General features: G+C 42.2%; 4 long non-coding RNA genes across 9 annotated transcripts; 1 reads left to right on the top strand and 3 right to left on the bottom strand.

The window, feature by feature from the left end:
• Positions 1-159: 159 nt before the first annotated feature.
• Positions 160-4,756, bottom strand: LOC148643742 (uncharacterized). Of its 3 annotated transcripts, XR_015929062.1 has the most exons (6): positions 4,495-4,753; positions 3,988-4,075; positions 3,646-3,730; positions 3,063-3,111; positions 380-1,835; positions 160-223 (listed from the first exon to the last, which is right to left on the bottom strand). It is a non-coding gene; the product is annotated as an uncharacterized LOC148643742 (long non-coding RNA). The 3 variants fall into 3 exon arrangements; XR_015929060.1 differs by lacking the exon at positions 160-223 and having other exon boundaries at positions 278-1,835; positions 4,495-4,756; XR_015929061.1 differs by lacking the exons at positions 160-223; positions 3,063-3,111 and having other exon boundaries at positions 278-1,835; positions 4,495-4,756.
• A 744-nt stretch (positions 4,757-5,500) lies between these two features.
• On the bottom strand, positions 5,501-10,628 carry LOC148643741 (uncharacterized). 2 transcript variants are annotated; one of them, XR_015929037.1, is made up of 4 exons: positions 10,528-10,628; positions 9,994-10,413; positions 8,086-8,226; positions 7,852-7,915 (listed from the first exon to the last, which is right to left on the bottom strand). It is a non-coding gene; the product is annotated as an uncharacterized LOC148643741 (long non-coding RNA). The 2 variants fall into 2 exon arrangements; XR_015929038.1 differs by lacking the exons at positions 7,852-7,915; positions 8,086-8,226 and adding an exon at positions 5,501-5,540.
• Positions 10,629-10,643: 15 nt separating this feature from the next.
• On the bottom strand, positions 10,644-24,874 carry LOC148643739 (uncharacterized). Its single transcript, XR_015929036.1, has 3 exons — positions 24,784-24,874; positions 12,248-12,365; positions 10,644-10,659 (listed from the first exon to the last, which is right to left on the bottom strand). It is a non-coding gene; the product is annotated as an uncharacterized LOC148643739 (long non-coding RNA).
• LOC148643740 (uncharacterized) lies at positions 11,932-16,299 on the top strand. Of its 3 annotated transcripts, XR_015929034.1 has the most exons (6): positions 11,932-11,969; positions 12,255-12,305; positions 13,458-13,584; positions 14,196-14,256; positions 14,493-14,585; positions 16,210-16,299. It is a non-coding gene; the product is annotated as an uncharacterized LOC148643740 (long non-coding RNA). The 3 variants fall into 3 exon arrangements; XR_015929032.1 differs by lacking the exons at positions 11,932-11,969; positions 12,255-12,305 and adding an exon at positions 13,241-13,331; XR_015929033.1 differs by lacking the exons at positions 11,932-11,969; positions 12,255-12,305; positions 16,210-16,299 and adding exons at positions 13,241-13,331; positions 15,265-15,378.
• Positions 24,875-26,054: the final 1,180 nt, after the last annotated feature.

Below are 26,054 nucleotides of genomic sequence, written 5' to 3'. Positions count from 1 at the left end.
GACAGCTGCCTCTCAGTGCACCAACTGCAAGGACAAAACAGGACTGTCCATTTTCCTCCTCCACACTACCACCATGCAGATGCAGTTTTAAAAGTGCCCCTCACACTGACCTGCATCTCCCCTCTACTTACTTTCAACTCCCCTTGTTCACGGAGAGGAGTCCACTTCCCCAAGCAGTAGCACTCCTTGCTCTCCACCAAGACAGCTATGGGAAAACTGCATCCTGTGGAAAAAAAAGAATCAGACCCCCCCCCCCCCCACAGTCATTTACATCGAAGCCAAAAAGATCAGGATAACCGATTAAGCAGAACATGATCTATACTAAAAATGCAAGATGGGTTAGGAGTAAACTAATCAGGCAGTGGGATAATTGGATTACTCAGTTTACTCCACTTCTGGTGATGAGAGGTCATCCATCTGGGAGCAAAAGCCTGGTCAACCCTTCTGGCAGCAGATAACCTAGTAGACAGATTCTGTTATGATCCTCTGCACTTAGAAACAGTAAGAACAATTACTCCCAGCTCCAGTTTTGTACTAAACGTCCAAAATGTTTGTTGCAGCATCTGTCCAAGATAAAACAGGAAAAACACCCTGCAGAGAGTGAAGAGAAAACCCCCAGTCAAGGGCTCTTGCCACAGGGGAGGGATCCAGTGCAGTTCCTCCCCTGTGAGGAGAGCAGTTCCTGTGCCAACACATCGCGAGTACCTGGCTGATATGCTGTAACCAGCAAGGAGTCTACGGAGGAGGCTGTTGGTGTGCCAAATCACTATTGTACTGCTGTGCATCAAAACCAATTTACATGTGTGCACCCATGAAATAAATCCGATGCAAAGCAGTAATTGCCTTACAGAGCCAGTCAAGTGCACATTAGTATACAAATGCCTCAATCAAACAGGGAGGAAAAATTACCCAGAAGAAAGCCCAAAAAAGCTTCACCTCTAGAAACAGTTCAGCATGTTAAAGCGTGACGTTATACACCAGAAGAGATCCAAGAGCTTAACATGTAGCCTACTCCAGAAGAAACTTTTCAGCTTCAGTAAACAGTTCTAACAAGCAAATACTAAAAGGTTATATAGCATCAAGTTTGAAATGGATAAGGTTAGACCGGAAAAGAGTGAAACTCACCTCTGCTCCAGGGACATGTCCTCTATTACACCACCCTTGCACCTGCTCCAAGATCCATGTGCATCCAGGAATTTCAAGGACTGCTTGCAGCACCTCTTCACTTTCTACTGTTCAAACCACAGACTTCATTGCTTACCAATGGGCATCAACCAGTCACACAGCTGGTATCCAGTGAGCTTCCTCTGAGCAGGGTCCTCCAAGGCTGTCACTGCACTGTGCATTCAGCTGGCCAGGAACTGCAGAGCACTGATTGAACTATAATCAAATGCACAGATCTGCATCACTGCTGACCCATCTCAGGAAAAACAGCTGCACCTCCTCTACTTACCTTCAAACCCACCTATACCTAGGCCTCAAGAGTGCACCGATTAGAGTGAGAGCAAATAACATATCCACACCGAAGATGAGGGTTACAGCCCAAGCACGTCGTCAGGCAGTAGGATGATTGGTTTACCCACCAGTCTTTCCACCTTATTCAGAGGCTCGGGACTTTCTGTAGATGAGAACTTGAAGCAGGTTGATCACCTCACCTTACTCAGGACAAAGCTAGCCTCCTCTCTTCTGAGCTGGACCATCATGCAGCATGGCATCATGGACACAGACACCACTAACATTGACAGTTCTGGATCTTGTTGCAATACTCCAGGACAGTTCTCACCCTGGACTTAGATGCTGTTGCTTCACTTCCTTGAGATTAGCTTGGATACTGGCTGAAACCAGAAATGAAAACTAGTCAAAATCGGTTGCAAAAGCAAAAAAGTAGAAAATTTGAGACACTCAATTAAAAACCTCTAGCTTAACCAACTGAGCCTTATAACCAAGATACATGATTGTTACCAAATCCATTTAAAGTAGTTCACCACGTAGATGTGCTGCACATTCAAGCACAACTTACCCATCATTAAAATCCAACCACCACTACCGAAAAACAGAACTGATTATGCAAAGCTGCATATCCAAATAAAATAGTAATTGAAATTCAATTTTTAAAGAGACCCTAAAAATGCATACCTAGTGCAGCAGAATTTTTGCCTTAAACTCAATTTGAGACGAGCCACTTCTGATTTTGCAAAAGTAACAAAAATTCAAAAACAGCAAGGATCCACAGCAGTAGGAGATCAAAACACTATCCATCTTCAGTACCAAACCGCTACAGCCTTAACCAAGGTGAAAAGGCTTTAGAGCTTAAACAAATTAAACAATTGAAACAAGAGTACATAGTACTCGAAACTGATTGATAGGGCACCACGTGGATTGAGGTCTTTGAGCTGCATCACACACTTGACCATCATGGAGAGAATACTTTGAACACATACCGATTAACCCATGGTCAAACTAAGCCTCATATTCCTCAATGACTAGAAACACCTTGAAAAAAAAGCTTTCTAGAAGATCAGCAGAACCACTTAACCAAGTTTCACAGCCAGTTTTACACCAATAACAGGTTTGTGCTCATGGTTAAAGTACACATCCAGTATAAGAAAGTCCAACAGTCTTCATGTAGCTCTCTCCCTCACAAGGCACAGTACACAACCACTTCTAATCAGCTGGAAACTCACTCCCCTTTGTGCACTAAACCTCTGACAGGACTGTGCTGGACATTCACAGAATAGTCTCACTGGGTAATCAGGAAGACACCATACTCTTAGTTCCCCCTTTAATTTACTTAATTCACTTCTAAAATTTTAATGTAAGATTTAGTTACATGTGTGCACCCATGAAATAAATCTTACATACTGACAATTCTCTAATTTCCCAGTCATACCATAAACAATTTTGCCAAATCCTCCCCAGTGCTTGCACAACACTTTCAGTATTTGACTTCCGTCCCCTGATTAACCAGTACTTATGCTACAGTGACACTTTATCATTAAGGCTAAAAAAAAAAAAAAAAAAGAACCCCAGCAGCTCCAGGCTACATCAGAGTCCCCTCTTACCTGGAACAAAGTCAACTTTGGCTCAATCAGCCAGGTGGCTCAGCTGCTCCTGGGAACAACCATCAAAAGGCTGATATGTAGAGCACCAGTCGGAAAAGAAAGCTGCTCAAGTGGTGTCAAGCCCACAGCTGCCCCACACAACCTCCCCAATCTACTCTTGAGTGGTAAGGAACTCACTGATCTGACTGGGTCTCAGACATGGTATTTCACTGTTGTTTGAAAACATCACCAAGGAGTCTCCAAGAGGAGGAGGCTGCTGGTGCTACAACTGCTTAAGCAAGAAACATCAAAACAAAAGCCTACAATAAAGAAACCCACAGTTCAACAGGAAGCTAAACTTGCCCAGTGAATCCCAAAACTAAGCCTAGTACAAAAGTGAAAAGGCATTGCATTTGGAATTTGCTAGCAAGACACTCACACCTGACTCCATATAAAGATGCTTTTAATCAAACACTATAGTTTGATATTTCAGTCATCTTTGATTTGGGAAAGTGTAGAGAACCAGTCACAAGGTGCAAAATGCCAAAACTCACCAATGATTAGACAATTTTCTGCACAACCTTCCCACGTGTTTAATACTCACAGAACACTCCCGATATCCTTTCGGACGGCCAATACTATTCAATGGAAGCGTCCATCAGCACTCTTTGCATTCAGGTGGACAGGGACTGGGGAGCAAATCACAGCACAGCACAGCACAAATCACAGCATTCCACCCTAAATCACAGAAACATTCCAGAGACCAAGAGACTTCTCTTGAGACTAGGAGCATCTTGTCTTCAACCACTGCCACGTGCACCAACTGTAAAAGAAACAGAACTAACCACTCCCATCCTCCACACAGAGGGGACCAGGTTGTGCTGTGTAGGCTGCTCCCAACTTTAAAAGCTCTCCTCACACTGACCTGAATCTCTCCTTTGCTTACCTTCAGCTCACATTGTTCACTCGGCGCAGCCCAAGTTCACCAGCAGTAATGCTTCCTACTCCCCCGTTCTCAGTCTGACAGCTGTCACCTGCTCATTGGAATACACAGTGTAAAAAAAGTATTTCAACATCACTATCTTGCATCACAACACTGGCTTGAATACTGAAGATGCCCAACGGATTGCTACAGTTAAAATTAGTTGCAAAATCAAAGATTCTCAAAATATTCAATTTTCCATGCAGTAAACTAAAGAATGCTTGGCTTTCAGATTGTCCTGCATCTCTGACCCTGATTACAGGGTCTTTCAACTTCAAGTACAAACTAGAAGTAGCCAAGAGTTTGTCATACAACACTATGTCCCATGCCAAAAGCCATCTGCCCAGTACACATAAATATACCCCATACAACAGTCTACACAATTGTACGTGAACCCAGAGTACCCAGGTGTATGTACTGTACCCAATGAAAATGTTCCCCATGTAGCTAGTGTACACATTGTAGTACAACCTGAATCCTCTGATGTTATCAATGACATTCAGACTTGGAACAAGCTCCCCACTCCTCCAGTAGACCTTCATAGAAAGAGACCGGCCCCATCTGCACTCCACTCCTGGTGATGAAAGGTCTTCCCTCAGGAGCACAAGCCTTCTCATCCCTACTGGCAGCAGAGAGCTTGAAATGGAGAGAAGGATTTAACCCAAGTCCTCTTCCTTTCTTGGAAACAGTCAAGTCCGCATTTTCACTACCAACAGGGTCCAAGTCAAACCAACAGGACAACACCCTGCAGAAAAAGGAAACCCCCCAGTCCACCGTCATGCCACAGGGGAGCAAGTGCAGTTCCTGTGCAAACACCCATCAAGAGAACCTGGCTGACATGCTGTCTCCTCAGAGTTGTAACCAGTAAGGAGTCCGATTCATCAGGTCACAATTGAACCAAAGTGATTTATTTACATGTGTGCACCCATGAAATAAATCACATACAAAGCACTAATTTAGTCTTTGAGAGCCATAATGAAAGCCAGTCAAGTGCACGTCAGTGCCTCACCCAATCAAGGAGCAAACATCACCCAAAAGAAACAAGACAAATCCAAAATTACACCTCATTTCCAAGTGGATAGCATGTTGCAATGAGGTTCAAGAGTTTAACACTAAGCCTACACCAAAAGTACCTTTTCCTCCATTGTAAAATTCTTACAAGTGAAGGGGTTGTTTGATCAATTTGGACTAAGCAACATGAAAGATATCCGAAAGAGAAGCTCACTCACCAATACTAAATGGTTAGAGCATCAAATTTGGTTTGGATTAGGGAAGACAGGAGAAGAGTGAAACTCACCTCTGCTCTGGGTAGTGCAACTGCTCCAAGATACATGGGCTTGCAGCATGTCTTCGCTCTCCCGTTTTAAAGTTCTGCACTTTATACTCACGGTAGGACATCAACAGGTCACGCAGCTAGCATCTTTTCGGCCAGCCAGTGAGCTTCCTCGAAACAGGATTCTCCAGGCCTGTCACTCAACACTGTGCATACAGCTGGCCAGGGACCGGGAAGCACATCACTGCTGACCAAATGCACAAAAAGTTTGACTTGCAACTCACCTTTACCTTGGCCACATGGGTGCACTGATTGGGTTAGGATCAATGATCAGGTCAGCATTGAAGGTGCAGGTTATAGGTTAGGGTCAGGAATTTCAGGCAGTGGGATGATTGGTTTACAGTCTGTGAGTCCTAACAATTTAAGCCGATAAAAAATAAAATTGAGCAGATGCATCACCTCAGCTTTATCCATACAATTAGTTAATTCACCACATAAAAGGATCAACGATCACTAAAACAAAATTATTTTCATCCAATAAAGCTCAGGGCTACAGTAAATCTGATTACACTGGCTTGCAAAAAAAAAAAATCTAGAAAAATTAAGACCTCAAAAGAAGCTATTACCTACCACAGTAATACTAACATTTTAAAAGTAAAAAACCCACCACAAATCACAGGAGCGTCTTCACCTGCTGCAGCTGGGAACACACTGGCTCCAGGGCTGCCTTATAAAACTCCTCAGGGCGATTAACAGGAGCCAATCCCAACCTGTGCTCAGTGTCCCACCTCCACACCCCCACTGTTTCCAAATCAACACAACTGCTTCCAATGACTAAACTAGCACTTACCACCTCATCTATTAATCAGATGAGATTTGGATAATTAATGGACTACAATCAACCATAGAGAACTTTCCCACCACTATTAATCCATTAGTTATCTCAAACTAAAAAGGAAATTAACCTTTATTTAAAATAAGACAAGACTGGAGGAACAAAATTACTTAACCATGTGTTCAGCTTGGGAAGACTAGAGAAAGGTATGATATCTGAAACATACTTGAAGTAAAGCAGAAATATTAACCAGTACAGACAATTCTTTCCATATGACTTAATTACATGCAGCACTTTATGGTCCCAGGAACTAGCATGGAAACTGCTGAGCAAGAGACTTTAAGGCAGAGGTCTTAAGTCTGAAAAATTCCTTATCTGGAGCAAGCACAGCACTACCCATTGATTCAAACCAGTTTTAAACTGATACAATGCATGTAAAACCAAAAGATTCAAGCAGGAGGTGTCCATTCGCCTTAAGCTCACATCTCCTACCACTATATGGGTACAGAGTAACAGATTCCACTCTTAGACTCCATCACAGATAAGTACAACTGACACCCCTGCATGTTGTCACACTAAGTCCTTCTGGACCCAAGGCCTGCTCATCCCTTCTGACAGCAGAGATCCTGAAATGGAGAGAAGGATTTAGTCCAAGTCCTCAGCACTTTTCAGAAATACTAAGGAAGCTCAACCCCAAATCCAGGATCGCGCTGAACTTGCAAAATGTTCAGTATAGCACCTGCCCAGGACAAGCTAACAGGAAAACAATGTAGAGAGCAGAGAAAACCCCCCAGTCCAGGGCTCTTTCCACAAGGAAAAGATCCAGTGCAGTTCCTCTCCCTTGAAGAGAGCAGTTCCTGTGCCGACACCCATCAAGAGAACCTGGCTGACATGCCATCTCCTCAGAGCCTCAACCAGTAAGGAGTCTGCAGTGTGCCAAGTCACGGTTGTACTGCAGTGTATCCAATGTGATTTACTTACATGTGTGCACCCATGAAATAAAATCCCATACAATGCAGTAATTCAGTCTTTGAGTCAGAATGGCAGCCAGTTCAGTGCATGACGGTGTAGGAGAGCTTCAACCAAGCAGGGAACAAACCCAGAAAGAAAGCCAAAAAGGTTTAACACATTAAAAACCATGTCATTTGCCACCAGAAGATATCCAAGAGGGGGGGTTGGGTGAGTGAAACCCACCTTGTCTCCAGGCACAGTGTCTTTCTAGACACTACCCTTCCATCTCCAAGATCCATGGGCATCCAGGAAACTTGAGGACAGCTTACACCTTTTCACTTTCCCCACTGTTCAAAGCACAGGACTTCCATACTCACAAATGGACAACAGGTCACAAAGCTGGTATCCTTTTAGCCAGCCAGTGAGCTCCCTCTGAACAGGATTCACCAATCTTGTTTCTCCACACTGTGGATTAATCTTGCCAGCGATTGGGGAACACTGATCATTGTACTAAAATCAATTAACAATCCACACTAAAAGATCTTGACCTATACCTCCCCTCTACATACCTTCAAACTCACCTTTACCTTGGCCACAAGAGTGCACTTGAGTTAAGAGCAATAATTGGATCAGCATTAAAGACTCTGGCTGACTTGATTACTGACCACTATTTTCTGCAAACTGCCCATCACAGAGCAGCCAAGGTCAGGGATTCAGGCAATAGTTGAAATAGACACAGCCTTCCGCTTCCTCAACATTCTTCCCTTGACACGGCAGACGTCCAGGGAAACTGGATCCTTTTGCAATATTCATTAATGGTTGTCAACAGCTCACTAGAATAAACATGTAGCACCAAACAACAACAACAAAAAACTATGAATCAAATTCAGTGCATCCAACTCGACTCCACCCCAATCCTGATGGATCACGGATCCTAACCCTCAATGCTGGATCCTTACTGGCTGAAAGAAAAAAAACAAAAACAAATCCTTGTCCTGCTCACCCAGGACATAGATGCCCTTGCTTCTCTTCCTTGACATTAGCTTGCAAGCTTCTGAGGCAAGAGATTAGAATTCTTCAACTTGCTTCCCCGTGCCACACAAATACTCAGATCTTTAGGTCAATTTACAGAAGACTAACATTCCTAAAGTAAAGGGGAAAAATAGTTAATGGAAGATATTTTTCCCCATCTGGACATAGGGTACATACAAGTACATCTAATGCACACCTAAATAAAACTACCAGTACTTCTACATAAAAACAGTAACAAGTTTACAGTACAGAGAATTGACAGACATTTCAAAGTTGTATACCCAAACAAATAGTGGTGGACAATGCTTTAAGAAAATGCCTCAACACACAACGAAAGAGGTGCAGTAAGTTTGCATTTACTACAAAAAGAGCAGAAAGTCCCCCCACCCCACCTCCAAAAAAATAATTAGGTTCCACAGCAGTACAAAACCAAACACTAACCATCTTCAGTACCAACAGCAGCAGCCTTGACTGGAGTTCCATAAGAGGGGAACGGTGTGAGTTTTAACACTTAAAGTTGATTTCAGCCTTCCAGCTACAGCATGCTCTATACCATTAGGGAGATTACAGCTTGTACATATGCAGAACAAGCCATTGGTAAAACTAAGCTTAACATTCCCTAATCAAGTCATTCAAGTGTTCTAAGAGGTGTAAAAATAGAAATAGTTTACTACCATAGTATCTTGTATGGTCACAGGTCAATACACAGGAGCCAAGGGAAAAATATGCAGTATAAAACCAGTTTAAACAGGAGCACAAACAATGAAGTCCTCCAGCAAAAGTAAGTTTCCATACTGCTCTCTCTCCCTTCTCACAAGAGAATACATACCACTTCAATCACCTAGAAACTCATACCTCCCCTTTCTGCACTAAACCTCTGACAGCATGGCTTTTAGTGCAGATAATGGGGAAAAAAATACAGCCTCACTGGGCTAAATCAGGAAGTCCACCTTACACTAGACTGGAGCATAGGTTTCCCCATTTTTTAATTTAATTCAGTTCAGAATTTCAGTCAATGTTAGATTTATTTACATGTGTGCACCCATGAAATAAATCTCACATACTGTGAATCTCTATTTTTCACTGGTACCCTTAGCAAAATAATTTAGCCAGATCTTTCCCTGTGCTTGCACAACACTTTCAGTATTGGACTTCCATTCCTAATTTACCACTTCATTTAAGTTAGAAAACAAAGAACCCCAGCAACTACAACTAAACAAAGGCTGTAAGATCAGGGACCCCTCCTGCCTGGAACAGTCAGTTATAGCTCAACCAGCCAGGTGGCTCAGGTGCTCCTAGAAACAGCCACCCCAAGGCTGGTGTGCAGAGTGGCAGTCAGAACAGAAAGCCACTCCTACCTTTGAAGGAGGATCAAGCAATGTCAAGCCCAGAGCTGCCCCACACACAGTCACCCCGGTCTCTACTCCTGGGTGGTAGAGAACTCACTGAGCAGCTCTGACAGGGTCCCCTAACAGCTGTTGTCTTGGTTTAGTAACTAAGAACTCCTCAAGCAGATCTTCACTGAAGAGAAAGCACCCAGTCTACAGTGTGCCACATCTGCACATTCCTGGCAAATAAAGGTCATCCCTCTGGGAGCAAAGGCCTGGTCAACCCTTCCAACAGCAGAACCTGAAGTAGAGATTTAGATTTGATCCTCTTCACTTTGAAACAGTAAGAATTTTTACTCCCAGTACCAGTTTAGTTCTATACATGTCAGTATATAGTACAGCACCCAGAAGATAAGAAAACCTACACCTCAAATTAAACCAACACTCAAACATGATAGAAAAATCACCAGAAGTCTTCCAAAATTAACACTAAGCCAATTCTTAAGGGTAAAAATAAATAAATAAAAACAGGATACAAGAGTGAAACTCACCTCCTCCTAGACACTACCTTTACAACTGCTCAAAATTCATGGGCATCCAGAATATTCAAGGATTGCTTGCAGCACCTCTTCACCTTCCACTGTTAAAACCACAAGACTTCAATATCCACAGGTGGGCATCAACAGGTCACACAGTGGGTATCCTTTTAGCCAGCCAGTGAGCTTCCTCTGAACAATTCTCCAAGCGATGTCTCCATACTGTGCATTGAGATGGCCAGGGATTGAGAAGCTCTGAGTACTGCAGTGTAGTTTAACTCACAGACAATCAGAACCACTGCTGAACAGCCTTATAAAAAGCTGGTCTGTGCAGTTTCCACACACCGTTCCAACAAAATCTCATCTGGAAACTCCACCAGCATCCTCTCTCAAGTGAATGTGCTCATTGTCACCATCTGCCTCTCAGAACAGCACCTGAAGGAGACAAGGGCAGCAAAACACTGATGGCCACCCCACTGCCACAGAGAGGGGACCAGAACAAGTGCCATACAGACTTCTCCCAGCCTTAAGAGCTCACCCCGCACTGACCTGCATCTCCAGTTTTCTACAGTCCAGCAGAGACTGGAACACCAGCATGTTGGACAGAGAAGGGTCTTCCCTGATGTCCCAGTGAAACTGTCAAGTCAGGATATAAAACTTTTCCTGTTGCCGGTTTGAGCTCTAGAGAAGAGATCACAGTATTTACCAACAAGAGTTTCATACACTAAAACAAAATGTATAAGTGTTGGGGAAAACTAAAAATTGTCTAAACCAAAAGCAAATAGAGACTTCACACTAATCTTAACTTCACTCCATACTCTCAAGTATTGACACTTCTTAAAGTTTTTAAAAACACATCTTTGCAAAAGCTTTACAATTCAACAACTCCTGGTTAAAAAAAGCATAGCAAAATAATTTACCTTATATAATAATGACATTAAAAACTAACAACCACCACTCTAATAACATAAAGCCTCTCTTTAACCTGCTGTAGTAAGAGACAAAGAGAGCCAGACACCCACCCGCCTGGGCTGCCTTGTTATAAGCCTCATGATGACCTCACGGCTGTAGCTAATTCACCAGGGGCCAATCCCAACGGCTCCTCAAAGGGCCACTACCAAACCCCCACCGCTCCTAATACAACACACACCTGCTTCCAACGACCAAACAAGCATTAGCCAGCTAACCTATTGATCTCTCATCCCAAAGCCAAATTAATTTCCAAATGACTACCAAGAACACTTGTTAAATAGCACCCTGCTCCTGTTATTCAATTAGTTGCAGTTTCTTAGTGATTAAACCACCTTTTTATCCCTTCAAATTTCACTCATAAATGGTGAAAAGTGACTTGAAGCCAAACTGCAAATTATTCAAGATCCTTAAAATGTCCTTAATATAATTTCAAATGTTCAAAGTGTATATATATCCACACTGTATATCACATATATAAACACAACATGTTTGGTTGTGTAACAAAACATAACTGCAACCTTGATATTAACTTAACATAAAATTTTATTTGGTCAAAACCATCACTAATCACACAGAAAAAAATAACACTCCTACACTCCTGAGGAAAAAAAAACTAATTAAAAAAGTTAATTTATATGACAAATGAACATGGTGGGAGTACAATAAGTAATGGTTGGGCTCTTAAATTTCACATTTATATCTGCAGATGACTAGAAATTCATCTCTCCTACATATGTGTGTGTTTACAAGGCTGTTTTTTTATTCAGTTCAGTTTATTTGTTATATACACAAGTACAATTAAATCCTTATTCACATGTATGGTCCTATAAAAAGACATTAAGGAACACCCCTTTTAACTGTGGGTTAAACCTGTTTCACAGCCACTACGACTGTCACCTGTGGATGCTTTACCATTCTCTGTTTTTGCTACATTCCAAGGGGGAGGTGCCAGCCCTGCTCAGGGTATAAAACAGATTACTCCCTTTGCTCCTGTTTCCATTCAGTGGTTCAGAACAGGGGTGAGTACAGGCTGCTCTGTGGGGTAGAATATGTTCTTGAGATTTGCTTTAAGTTTACAGGGCTGAACTAGTTGGCTTTTCACTTTCTGGGGTTAAAGGGGACTACCACTCCTGGACTGGAGCAGCAAGTGTTTGTATTGTTGCTAAATATTGATTTAAATGAGTGTTTACAAGGTTGCTTTATCAAACACTTGATTATGACCATTTAGTTTGCATTCCTATAATAGTATAATTATATTTCATAGGTAAAATATAACTAGTATACTTTTCTTGATTACCTGGTAGAAAGCAGCTGAGCTGCATGAAGCCATTTCTGGTGGACTATTGATATTGTAGGTGGGTACCTGCATCAGCATGCGCAGTCTGCAAAGGAACAAGTAATATGCATATTCCATGCTGAAAAGAGAAGAAAGAAATCACATTTCAACTGTGAAGCCTTCTTTTTGTTTCCAATTGATTTTGGCTTTTTTTGTTGCTTGGAAAACTGGTTTTACTCAGGTTTCTTGTGGAGGTGCCAGCCCAGCTTAAGGTGTAAAAAGTCACTGCTCCTGTGTTCATTCAGCATTTATAAAGTGGTGACATCTGGCTGTTTTTGGGACAAGCCTCTTTGTCAAGTGCTGTTTTTCTCTAGTTGACTTTTTTAATGAGTGGGGGCTCTTAGATTCGTTCACTTGGCTGGTTCTAGTAAACTGACTTGAGTGCCTGTTCCTGATGGAAAGGTAAGGTACTGTGAGCTGGGTAGGTACACTCTAGCAGTGTCCATTTTCCTTCATGTGGAATCCTTCTGTTAAGCTATGACACTTTCCACCTGCCCACCAAAGTGAGGGTTTCCCAGTTTATTAAAAATAACTTTTTCTGAATCTTGGGAAACAATTCCAGTGGCTCTTAACTCTAGAGAAGTGGTTCCCAATCCTGTTCCTGGTGACCTTGTTTCAGCTCAGCCCTTAGTTACACAATCAAACCCTTGACTTTGGTTTGTTCCCTGTTCTTACTCATGTTGGAGATTTAAAGTAATATATTGTAAGTTAAATAAAGTCCCAAAGGTGTGCAGGTCACCAAGACTTGGAACTACTGCTATAGAGCATAGATACCCCGTCTTGGCCCGACAAACTTACTCTTCAGGTTTTCCATGTTTTTTTTAAAGAATTGGCACCTAATGAGCAGTGTTAACCAGAGCTGCTGTCCTTGTCCTTCATTTCCCAGCTGGAATGAACCAGGGTTTGGGAAGGAGGACCCGTGGACCCCTGTGAAGTGTGATCCTGAGAACAGGAGGTGCTGTACTCCTGCCATTGTGGGAGTCCCAAACAGTGCTTAGCCACATCACGGAGGCAGACGCCTTTGGTTCTTTCAATAAAGGGCTGGGTAATATGCTTATGTGATTACATAAAAGCTGTGTACCTCTACCCTTGAGAAGGATAGACTATGGCTTTGACTACTAAACTTCAAATGGCCTATCAATAGTATCCCTTTTCCTTACCTCATGTACAGCATCAAACCCTGGGAGGTGGTTCATCTTCAGTGCTTCTGTCATTTTTGCAAAACGTGATGCAGAGCTTTCTTCCTGGTGCACACTGTTCTTTAGTAACACTTGCATCTCGTGTAGAGCATGGAAAAGGTGAGTAAATGTACTAGTTTCCCTGAATCACAGATTCAACTGCACAGGTTATAACTGTGTAATACTGTTTACAACACATACTAGTTTATGCCAAGTTTTGAACTATAATGGCATTTTAAGTGATTGATTCATCAATGGTGTAGTTTTTTAATCTGTTACTATTGTCTTTTTCCCATAGGCAAGTGTACTATTCTAGGTTTATAAAAGTTATAAATCTTACCATCTTACTTGAGTGCAACATGTAACACTGCAAGTGTTAATCCAAGGGCTCAGTACTGCAATTAAACTGGGGGGGAAGTGGAGGTGAACGCTGGACACATTCCTACTGGAATAGTGCTCTATAGGCAATATTAAAATTATCTTCCGGTTTTAAGGCTCAGCAGTGGAAACCAATCTATTGTTCACTTTGCAATTAACTCTTTCTTGTTCCTTTACAACCAAAAAATGTGGACAGCTTCCTCCTCAAGCACTTACTAGTTTAAAACATGATTTTTTAGCTGCTGTGGTACTAGTAATACATACCTACTACCTGCAACTACAACCAGCATGTGGTGGCAGTGCCAGATGAGATTAAGTGTCACAAGTAGAAGTTCACACCCATGTCTTTCCAGGATATAATCTGGAGTTTAACTGTCTGCCTATGCTGAAACAAGCCATCAGTCCTTTAAAATGGTAACTATCATTGGTTAAATGTTTTTTATTTATATAGTTAACTGACTGTTTTAGAAATGAAGCTTTTCCATTGCCTTTCCAGTCTGACCTTAGCAGAATCTCACTACTCTTTACAAAATCCACAAGGTGGCCAAGATCAATATTGGTCACACCTGAAGAAGGCTCCACGGCCGAAACGTTGTTCTCTTTCTTCTTTTTTTCAGCATGGAATAAACCTATTACTTGTTCCTTTGCAGCCTACGCATGCTGACGCAGCTACCCACAAGATCAATATTGTCTTCTGGATCTGTAGCAGCTTCACATGTGCACCTCAATGAAGGCTGACATCAGTAAGGAGGAATTGAGACCCAGTTTAACTACTGCAGTTTAATTTAGATCTCTTGTACCTATTGGGCGGAAGAAAAGTGATTTTTTTTGTGGAAGTGATTTCAAAAGCTAGGGCAAAGCCCACAGAGCTCAACCAATCGTTGACAATGTGGCAACTGCTTTACCTCAAATGTTTGTCTTCAGAGTACAAAAAAGTATGAGAAAGCAGTTGGGGAAAAAATACTCAACTCCATTTACATATTAAAATGTACCTTCTTCCACTGTTCTCTTTTGCCCAGTCCCACACAACCTTCCTTAAAATACAGGAGAAATGGTTTTGCTCAGAATGTTCATGACTAGACTAACCTATCAAGTTTAAGTTGTTTTCTGATAGCGGTAGGTTTTGCACCATGAAATTTGAAAATGCTAGATGTAAGTAGGTTACCTTTTTTCAGAGAGAAGTAATGTATTTATACATATTGTGAATTTTTAAACATACAATTAAAGAGTGTTTGCATTAAAGCTTAATTAAAAATATTATGTGCAATAGCTTATGTAAAAAGCAAACAAAATATACAAAAGTGGATGACTGTAAAAATTAAGGTACAACAGAGTTCCTCACGTATTCAAGCCTGGGTTCAATTTTAACTTGGCAATATCACTCTACACTGCATCTCCTGTTCCAGTTTACTCTTTCTCCAGGCCTTCACTCTGCACTACAGCTCCCAGTTCCAAACCTGCACTCCAGTCTGCACTGTGGTTCCTGGCCTTTGCCCTGGAGCTCTGGCCTATTTTCTGCTGGTTCTCTTGCCTGAGTTTCCAATCTACGTTGGGGGGCAGCCTTCATCCTCTAGGACCCCAGGGCTCCTCTACTGCAGGCACATTTCATTCTTACGTCAATGTAAACCATCCAATAAAATTAGCAGGTCTCAACCAACAGACTAACAAGTAAACCAGAATGAACAGTGGAAGAAGAGTATTGAGTGAGCTATCATGATCCTCACTGCCTACTCAACCATAAGACAAATCTCTTAATGAGCACTAGGACTGGCTAAAGAAATTACTGTTGTTAATAAGGTCCAAATTATAATTGCTAGACTTGGACTATGCAGAAACTGATTTAAAAAAATTGAAGTGATTGTCCAAAATTTGAGGTTCCAGAGGCTTCACTTCTGCTCAAAGTGACTGGGGTGAGACTTTACTGAGAACCCTGGGCAGTAGCTGTGGTTTTAGAGCAAAGCCATGAAAATACAGCTGGATGCTTCATTCACACATCCTGCTATACCATGGTAAAACCAGAAGGCATTAGCTCATGCTGAAGGATCTATAACTAGTAAGATGACAGAATATTGTAGGACATTTTTGCCTTGTTGTTTGGAGGTAATGCAGTAAAATTCCTGTGAAATCTGTAACAAACACTCCCAGTTTATCTGGTGTTTATCCATCCCTCAACTCTTCCTTCTCCTCAGCCTTGATCCCCTAGACATGTTTAAAACCAATAAACATGCTACCACTGTAGGTGGTACTCAGTCTTAAGGTGTGTTATACAAGGTTACAAGAACAATATGTTTACAAGTCCAATTGAATTATCAAGAGTGTGAAAGTTAGATAAGAGTTTTAACTGCAGTTTTGTCTTTAAACTTGAAGGTATCATCTCTGGAACAGAAGGTACTATGCTCACTGACCTCCTGGGACCATCAGGACTACACACCAGTGGGAAAGCATTTTGGCACAAACAGGCATTCAAAGGGTCTGAAAAAAGGCATCATAGTATTTCCAAGAGTAACTTGGATAATCACCATCATGGCCTGCCTGCACCACCCAAAAAGACAATTTTTCCTGTTCAAACAAGTTTGCCTACTTGTGCCACTGTAAAATCCTGGGAAGGTTATTCCGAAAGGAGCAGCTCTCCCCCTGTACTGTTCTACTTAGTTCTGCAGGACTGAGGCTACAAATCAGCACAATAAAAACTAAGTCAAGACCTGGCTGTGCCTTCTTGTTTCATTAAAGATGGACACAAGTAGGCAGGTTTCACATGCAAAAGAGCACAACCAATGAACAAGGTTCTGGACTTTAAATCATGCACTATGTACAACCAGAATTAGTCCTGAAGTGTGTAGAAGAACAATAAAAAAATAAATATGACACTGAGGACAGTAATGGAACAGCACAATCGTGTTCCTCAGGAGAACCTCAGATGGCTTTAGATAGATAGATACTTTATTGATCCCGTGAGGGAAATTGCAGTGCAACAGCAGCTTAACACAGACAACACAGCCACAGTGTAACGAATTACATAATAATAGTACAATACATACAATACAAGAGTTACTCACAGTCCGGACACAGAAAGAACAAACTAGAACAGAACAGTACACAGAAAAATCGTATCACACATCTGAATATAAATATAGATGTAATGCACAGGTCCCTGGGATATATTGCACAAAAAACCGTTGTAAACGGGGAAAAAGAAAGAGAACAGATCACTGTCAATGTTGCCTCTGCCCAGACGCAAGGTGGATGTGTTGTACAGTCTTATGGCAGAAGGCAAGAACGACCTCCTGTAGCGCTCCCTGTTGCACTGTGGATGAATCAGTCTATTGCTGAACGTGCTCTTCATTTCTGCAAGCCTGTCATAGAGGGGATGGGAGAAGTTGTCCATGATGGCCTCCATTTTGGACATCATTCTCCTCTCAGCCACTACCTCCAAGGGGTCCAGGTCAGACCCAATGACAGAGCTTGCTCTTCTGATGAGCTTGTTCAGCCTTTTAGAATCCACTGCTCTAATCCCAGAGCCCCAGCACACCACTGCGTAGAAAATGGCACTCGCTACCACCGACTGATAGAACATATGTAGCATCTTACTACACATAATTCAGAAATGTATGTACTTGAAAAATAATTGGTACTGTTTCATCACCAACTTACAAATCCTTTTTGCAATCAATTTCAGTGCGTCTCTTATACCAGCCACACGAGACAATGAATCACTAAGTGGATGTTAAAGTTTAATTTATCCCATATTCCTTCTTCCTTATATTTTTCCACTTTTTGCACAAATTCAGGTAATTATCTTTTCTTGAATTTCCTGGAAACTAGTTAAAGAGATCAAAAGCTCTTGGGATCCTAAGAGGTGACCACTGCATTTAAACTTGAAAGTTTTTAATACCATAAACCGATATTGCACTAACCGGGAGCATTTCCAAATCCTACATGAAAAACAGACAGCTCTCCTCTTTCCAACACAAGCACAAGTCTGTTACAGATGGCTGCATTAGACTGTTTCCCACACATCAAATGCACTCTGTGCAGAAAATTAAATTGCTTAAGTTGATGATGTACAGAAATAGACACTGTGTACAGTACATCTTTCCAGACCCTATTCCGCTGTTCAGCCAGATCCTTCTCCCAGATAAACTCAATCGCATGACATGCTGATGTTCCAGAGATCCTGTTAATTCAATATAGTTGACAGGCTACATGTGTATAAGTTTTAAGTACACCTGTGAGCTTCTCCTCGATTCTGACGCTTTTAAAGTGTGAAGAGTGTTTTAAGAGCTGCACTGTGAGCTGCAAATCAGTTTTTGTTTGATTACATTTTTCATCAAATACACTCTGCTGAAAATTAAATTGCAGACGCTTATGATGAGCAGAAATAGACACTTTGTAATTCAACATAGTTAACGGGCTACATGTTTATAAGTTTTAAAGATCCCCGTAAGCTTCTCCTCAATTCTAACAATTAGGTGAAGAGTATTTTTACAAACTAAAGTCCAGCTCATAGTTAGTCTTGAAAAAAATCTAGGAGCGTTACTTGGAGACTAAACAATTATATGAATATTTGTGGATGTAATAAATTAAGATCTCTGTTGCAAGATGACAATATCCTTGCTGTTACAGTATATTGGAATTCCTCATTTGTAAAATGGATTGATTGGAAAAGCAAATGTGGATGCTGCTGAATAAATATTGTATAACTAATAAGGTTAAGGAGGTTTCATACAAAATAATTAATCATACTTACCCAGTTGAGACCCTTGTTGTCCAGCGATTTAAAATTGAGATAAGTGATAAATGTGTTTTATTGTGACATTAGTAACTTTTCTATATTTATTTTGGTTATGTCCCATGGTAAAACCTTTCTGGACTAAGTTGCAAATTATATTAAAAAATAGACCAATATTTATATTTGCTTTGAAGAAATAGATGGCATGTTCAATCTCAGCCCCATCGAAAACGATACAAAAATATCGTTTGTAACTTTATTAGAATGGCACATTATCATGTACACAAAATGAAATAGTCTGGGAAAAATCCTATGTTTGAGCATTTTAATATGGATGTAAAGGAGAATCTGCAGACTGTTTCAAATTGTAAAAATATGAAAGCGGTGCAGACTTCAATTTGTCTCACCTTTTTATAATTTGTATTTATTTTATAATATGTACCCCTGTGATGCTTTTGTCTTGAAATGTTATCTGTACTCTTGTTTGTATTGTGTTCGATAATGCTTACATATTTTTTAAAATGAACTATTAATAAATAAAATTTAAGAACTAAAAACTATTAAACTTACATTCTGTTAACGGTATTTTCAATTTAAAAAGTTTTGAAGGTGAAATTTTGCTTAATGGCCACAAGGTGGCGCCATTGCACTATTTCTGTAAGAATCAAAATGTATTTTTCCAGTTTAATTCCACGGATCGGCCAACAGAGGGGGCACTTCTCCTACTGCTTCTATTGAATTCATTATAATTGCTTTCACTTATATCGCGCTTTTCTTTACGGGAAGATGTGATGAATTATGGAAAATGAAGCCTGTGCACTGTGGATTTGAAAACTATTTTAAGTTTCATGATGGATGAATTATGAGAAAATGTTACATTGTCTGGTGGTATTTGCAATATTCTCAAAATATACAACAGAGCGACATTTTAATCTCACACAACAACACAACAGTAAGCCTGTCTCTCACTAATAATAATACAGTGTGTGATCTCCTGTCCCAGCCTGAGGAACAGACAGTGAGCCTGTCTCTCACTAATAATAATACAGTGTGTGATCTCCTGTCCCAGCCTGAGGAACAGACAGTGAGCCTGTCTCTCACTAATAAAAATACAGTGTGTGATCTCCTGTCCCAGCCTGAGGAACAGACAGTGAGCCTGTCTCTCAATAATAATAATAATAATAATAATAATAATAATACAGTGTGTGATCTCCTGTCCCAGCCTGAGGAACAGACAGTGAGCCTGTCTCTCAATAATAATAATCCAGTGTGTGATCTACTGTCCCAGCCTGAGGAACAGAGAGTGAGCCCGTCTCTCAATAATAATACAGTGTGTGATCTCCTGTCCCAGCCTGAGGAACAGTGAGTCTGTCTCTCAATAATAATAATACAGTGTGTGATCTCAACAGATGACTCTTGGGCATGTGCCTGTGTGTTGTTAGTTTGTGTGCTTTTCTATATATTGCCTGCTGCCGTGAAACACATCCACCTCGGGGATAATGAAGACTCCCTCTCTCAAGAAAACACAATGCATCTAAAAAATGACTTTTCTACAAATGTTTACACTCCTCTGGTGTCAAAGTACGGCATCTGCAGGAAGGGGCGACTTGTCCATCCATCGTCCAGCAGGCCCACTCTACAGCACATTAGACAGATGCCTGTGAAATCAGCACCTTCAGGCTGCTTTACAAATATATTATGTAATACAATGCGTATTTTTACGGTCACGTTAAGTTGCACTGTTAGTGTGTGTTGTGAGTTCTGGTGTGAATGAAACATGGCTGCTGTGATCAAATAACATTCAGAGAAACTCCAGCTCTCAGTGTTTAAGAATATTAAACCTTTACTGACCATATACAACAGAGCGACATTTTAATCTCACACAACAAATATTAGAAGATCCTTCTTTTATACCTAAAAGCTTTCAGATGTTGAACAATTAAAATATTGCTTGCAGGAATCCAATTACTGTTATGAACTTTTTACAAGCTAATTGTCTGATTTAATTTTAATCTTATGATATTATGCATAATGGTAATGTACCATTGTTGTATTTTATTATTGTCATGTATGTTTTATGTTTAAGGTTTTGATGAAAACAACAAATTAGCTTCAGGACACTAAAGATGAATTAAATTATAAAGTAGATAATTAAATCATAGTATTGCAACCATATTTACTGGCAACCACACTGTCTAATTTTGGTGCTGCTCTTAATCTTGTCAGTTGGGTTGCTGATTTCCTTACAGACAGAACTCAGGGCACAGAAGAGTCAACCATACTTCGTCTCAAGCTGCATTCTTGCACAAATGCTTCCCGAGGATCTATATTATCTTCCTTTCTCTTTGTTCAGTATACAATTTGTACGTTATTACCAGTCAAGTAAGACACATTTGCAGACAACTGTTATTAGTTTCTTGCAGGCAGATGTGTAGGGTCATGGGCCAACTAGAGAAGATTTTGCCACCTGGTGCAAACAAAACTACTCCAAGTAAGTTCACTGTCAGCTCAGCTCAGCTCTGGGCATCAGTGTGGTGGACTGTGCTGTAAGAGTGCCTTCACTGTCAGGCCCCACTCGGATCAAGAGAACACAGCAGCACAGGGACACACTGACACAGCCCAGCCAGCTGCATGACCTGCACCAGGCGTAGATGGACTCCAAACAGCCACGAATGCCAAAGAGCCCTAAAGACAAACTTCAAACAAAATAAACTACATTTCAAAACTCAAAGAAGGCTCCACAGCCAAAACATTGTTTTCTTTCGTCTCTTTATAGCAGGGAATAAACCCATTACTTGATCCCTTACATTTCAAAACGCTCTGTATCAAACCAACAAATCGTTCATAAATTTAAACCATGTTTTTGAGAAACTAGCCTTAAAATCAAAATGACTACATTCATATGAAACACACTCAGAAACAATATCAAATGGTTTGATACAGAGTGCAGAAACAACTGAAGAGAACTACCAGAACTAAAACAACACCACACCACTCTGAACTGCGCCTCAGATACTGTGAGATGGTTGGACACTACATGCACACCCTAAAGAAGATAAGCACATACACAAACAGACAACTCTCAGACCATGAAAGAACTGTGGCCAAGACACAGTCAACAACACCTGACCCAACTGCAGCTCAGACCTGCAGCAAAGCCTGCTCAAACTCCTCAACCTTGTCCTGACGGCCGGCTGTTTCCCTGAGGCCGGGAATCAAGGACTGATCACGCCTGTCTGTAAGAATGGAGACAGACTCGACCCCAACAGGTACCGAGGCTTCAGTGTGTCAGTAATCTGGGGAAGGAACTCTGTCGTATCTTGAATATCTGATAACTGGCCCTCCTTACTGAGCACAATGTCCTGCATTAGAGTCCGACTGGCTTCCTACCAAACCGCCACACATCCCATAACATTCACACCTGGGCTCCGATGGCCCATCTGGACCCAGAACAGCAGAGCCTGGCACCGCTGGAGCAGCACTGTCACACCTGGGCACTGCCAGCCCATCTGGACCCAGAACAGCAGAGCCTGGCACTGCCACACCTGGGCACTGCCAGCCCATCTGGACCCAGAACAGCAGAGCCTGGCACTGCTGGAGCAGGACTGTCACACCTGGGCACTGCCAGTCAATCTGGACCCAGAACAGCAGAGCCTGGCACTACTGGAGCAGGACTGTCACACCTGGGCACTGCCAGCCCATCTGGACCCAGAACAGCCTGGCACTGCTGGAGCAGGACTGTCACACCTGGGTACTGCCAGCCCATCTGGACCCAGAACAGCAGAGCCTGGCACTGCTGGAGCAGGACTGTCAGACCTGGACACTGATAGCCCTTCTGCTTGAGACCAGAGTCATTGGTTCCCAGAACAGATCCAGATCTCAGGAAAACAGTTACAACTTCACAGTGAACAACAACACTTTGAAACACATACTTCTAACAGACAATCAGTTCATCTGGGAGTTTTCCTGGCAGTGAAGTCACTGAAGGAGAAGGCACACAGGGCTTTCCATGGCAGTAAAAAGAGGCTCTACAACATCAGTCCCCCAAATACAATTGGCTCTGAATATTCAAAAGTGCAATCGAACCCTTTACCCTATACTGCAGTGAAGTGTGGGATCCCCTCAGTGAGCAAGATTACACTAAATGGGACAAACAGCCTGTAGATACTCCATCCAAAAGAGTAAAAACATCCTCCAAACTGGAATGCTACAGAATCCTAAACAGACGATCCACACAATAAACACTAGCTGGATATTTGACCAGGCTAAGAAACAGCAAAGAGATACAGACCCTGTCAAGTACAGGTTCAGAGACACAATCAGGCCAGAGCAACTGGCTGACAAAGACCCGAATGTCCAGAGAGGACAGGCTGTGCTCCCATTGCCAAAAGAAAAAAAGGAAAGAGAGATACACTTTCTGCCGCACGGTGAGAAATATTCTGGAACAAGACGAACATTATTCACCAATAAAACAGATCATATCGCAAACCTGTCAGAATCAGAACAATGTCGAGTCCTGCTGGGAGAGAAATAATACAGTGTGTGATCTCCTGTCCCAGCCTGAGGAACAGTGAGCCTGTCTCTCAATAATAATAATAATACAGTGTGTGATCTCCTGTCCCCAGCCTGAGGAACAGACAGTGAGCCTGTCTCTCAATAATAATAAAACAGTGTGTGATCTCCTGTCCCCAGCCTGAGGAACAGTGAGCCTGTCTCTCAATAATAATAATAATCCAATGTGTGATCTCCTGTCCCAGCCTGAGGAACAGTGAGCCTGTCTCTCAATAATAATAATACAGTGTGTGATCTCCTGTCTCAGCCTGAGGAACAGACAGTGAGCCTGTCTCTCAATAATAATAATAATACAGTGTGTGATCTCCTGTCCCAGCCTGAGGAACAGACAGTGAGCCTGTCTCTCAATAATAATAATACAGTGCGTGATCTCCTGTCCCAGCCTGAGGAACAGACAGTGAGCCTGTCTCTCAATAATAATAATACAGTGTGTGATCTCCTGTCCCAGCCTGAGGAACAGACAGTGAGCCTGTCTCTCAATAATAATAATACAGTGTGTGATCTCCTGTCTCAGCCTGAGGAACAGACAGTGAGCCTGTCTCTCAATAATAATAATAATACAGTGTGTGATCTCCTGTCCCAGCCTGAGGAACAGACAGTGAGCCTGTCTCTCAATAATAATAATACAGTGTGTGATCTCCTGTCCCAGCCTGAGGAACAGACAGTGAGCCTGTCTCTCACTAATAATAATACAGTGTGTGATCTCCTGTCCCAGCCTAAGGAACAGTAAGCCTGTCTCTCACTAATAATAATACAGTGTGTGATCTCCTGTCCCAGCCTGAGGAACAGACAGTGAGCCTGTCTCTCACTAATAATAATACAGTGTGTGATCTCCTGTCCCAGCCTGAGGAACAGACAGTGAGCCTGTCTCTCACTAATAAAAATACAGTGTGTGATCTCCTGTCCCAGCCTGAGGAACAGACAGTGAGCCTGTCTCTCAATAATAATAATAATAATAATAATAATAATAATAATAATAATAATAATACAGTGTGTGATCTCCTGTCCCAGCCTGAGGAACAGACAGTGAGCCTGTCTCTCAATAATAATAATCCAGTGTGTGATCTACTGTCCCAGCCTGAGGAACAGAGAGTGAGCCCGTCTCTCAATAATAATACAGTGTGTGATCTCCTGTCCCAGCCTGAGGAACAGTGAGTCTGTCTCTCAATAATAATAATACAGTGTGTGATCTCAACAGATGACTCTTGGGCATGTGCCTGTGTGTTGTTAGTTTGTGTGCTTTTCTATATATTGCCTGCTGCCGTGAAACACATCCACCTCGGGGATAATGAAGACTCCCTCTCTCAAGAAAACACAATGCATCTAAAAAATGACTTTTCTACAAATGTTTACACTCCTCTGGTGTCAAAGTACGGCATCTGCAGGAAGGGGCGACTTGTCCATCCATCGTCCAGCAGGCCCACTCTACAGCACATTAGACAGATGCCTGTGAAATCAGCACCTTCAGGCTGCTTTACAAATATATTATGTAATACAATGCGTATTTTTACGGTCACGTTAAGTTGCACTGTTAGTGTGTGTTGTGAGTTCTGGTGTGAATGAAACATGGCTGCTGTGATCAAATAACATTCAGAGAAACTCCAGCTCTCAGTGTTTAAGAATATTAAACCTTTACTGACCACAGTGGTGTTGAAAGCGAAGCTCCACTAATGTCTGTCAGGAGCTCCTCAGAGCCTCAGCTGCAGAGACCGGCCTGGAGACGCCCATCCTTCTGACATGAAACCTGACAGGTGATGAACAGGAAAGGTTTTTACTCGTGTGTCGGGACACCTGGAGTGACGGACTGGTTGGCATTGCAGCCCTGGCTTTCTCCTCAACTGGGATACGATCAGGTGGGGATTTTGTTTTCCTGGGGGTTTAAGTGGTGCACCTTGACTTGCAAATTCGTTTTTACTTTATGACAGTTTTTTTTAGTTGTTTTAAAGAACTTACTGTTTTGATTAGATGCATCAGAGATTGTGACTCTGCTTTTAGCTTCCCATTCCTTCCAAACAAAGGGTCTTCTGTTGTAGAGAACAGCACAGCATATCCAAAGCGAAGCGGGAAGGGACTGCAGTCCAGAGAAACCTTTAATTTTACAAAGAATGGAGGCAATTTCACACCTCTGGTTGTGCCAGAGGGTCCTCAGTGGAAGAGATACCAGGGTCCCCAGCACTGCTGTCACCTCTTCTGTACTCCTCCTATGCTAACAACTGTGTATCTACTGCTGTGAAAGGAATCAAGTCTGCAGATGATCCCACCGGAATAAAAAAAAAATCTGTAGAGGAAGGAGGTCACTGTTTTAATCAACTCCAAACAGACAGCACCCCAGGAACAAGACCCATGAGAACAGGGGCAGAGTATGCAGACTCCATACAGACAGCACCCCAGGAAACCAAACCCATGAGAACAGGGGCAGAGCATGCAGACTCCACACAGACAGCACCCCAGGACACCAGACCCATGAGAACAGGGGCAGAGCATGCAGACTGCACACAGACAGCACCCCAGGAACCAGACCCATGAGAACACAGGCAGAGCATGCAGACTCCACACAGACAGCACCCCAGCACACCAGTCCCATGCGAACAGGGGCAGAGCATGCAGACTCCACACAGACAGCACCCCAGGACACCAGACCCATGATAACAGGGGCAGAGCATGCAGATTTCACACAGACAGCACCCCAGGAAACCAGACCAATGAGAACAGGGGCAGAGCATGCAGACTCCACCCCAGGAAATCAGACCCATGAGAACAGGGGGCAGAGCATGCAGACTCCACACAGACAGCACCCCAGGAAACTGAACCCATGAGAACAGGGGCAGAGAAAGCAGACTCCACACAGACAGCACCCCAGGAACAGGACCCATGAGAAAAGGAGCAGAGCATACAGACTCCACACACACAG

This window comes from Lepisosteus platostomus, chromosome 22, assembly GCF_059453375.1.
Source record: "Lepisosteus platostomus isolate fLepPlt1 chromosome 22, fLepPlt1.hap1, whole genome shotgun sequence".
In the NCBI taxonomy this organism is placed as follows: Eukaryota; Metazoa; Chordata; class Actinopteri; order Semionotiformes; family Lepisosteidae; genus Lepisosteus; species Lepisosteus platostomus.
This window is presented reverse-complemented; position numbering and strand designations above follow the sequence as displayed.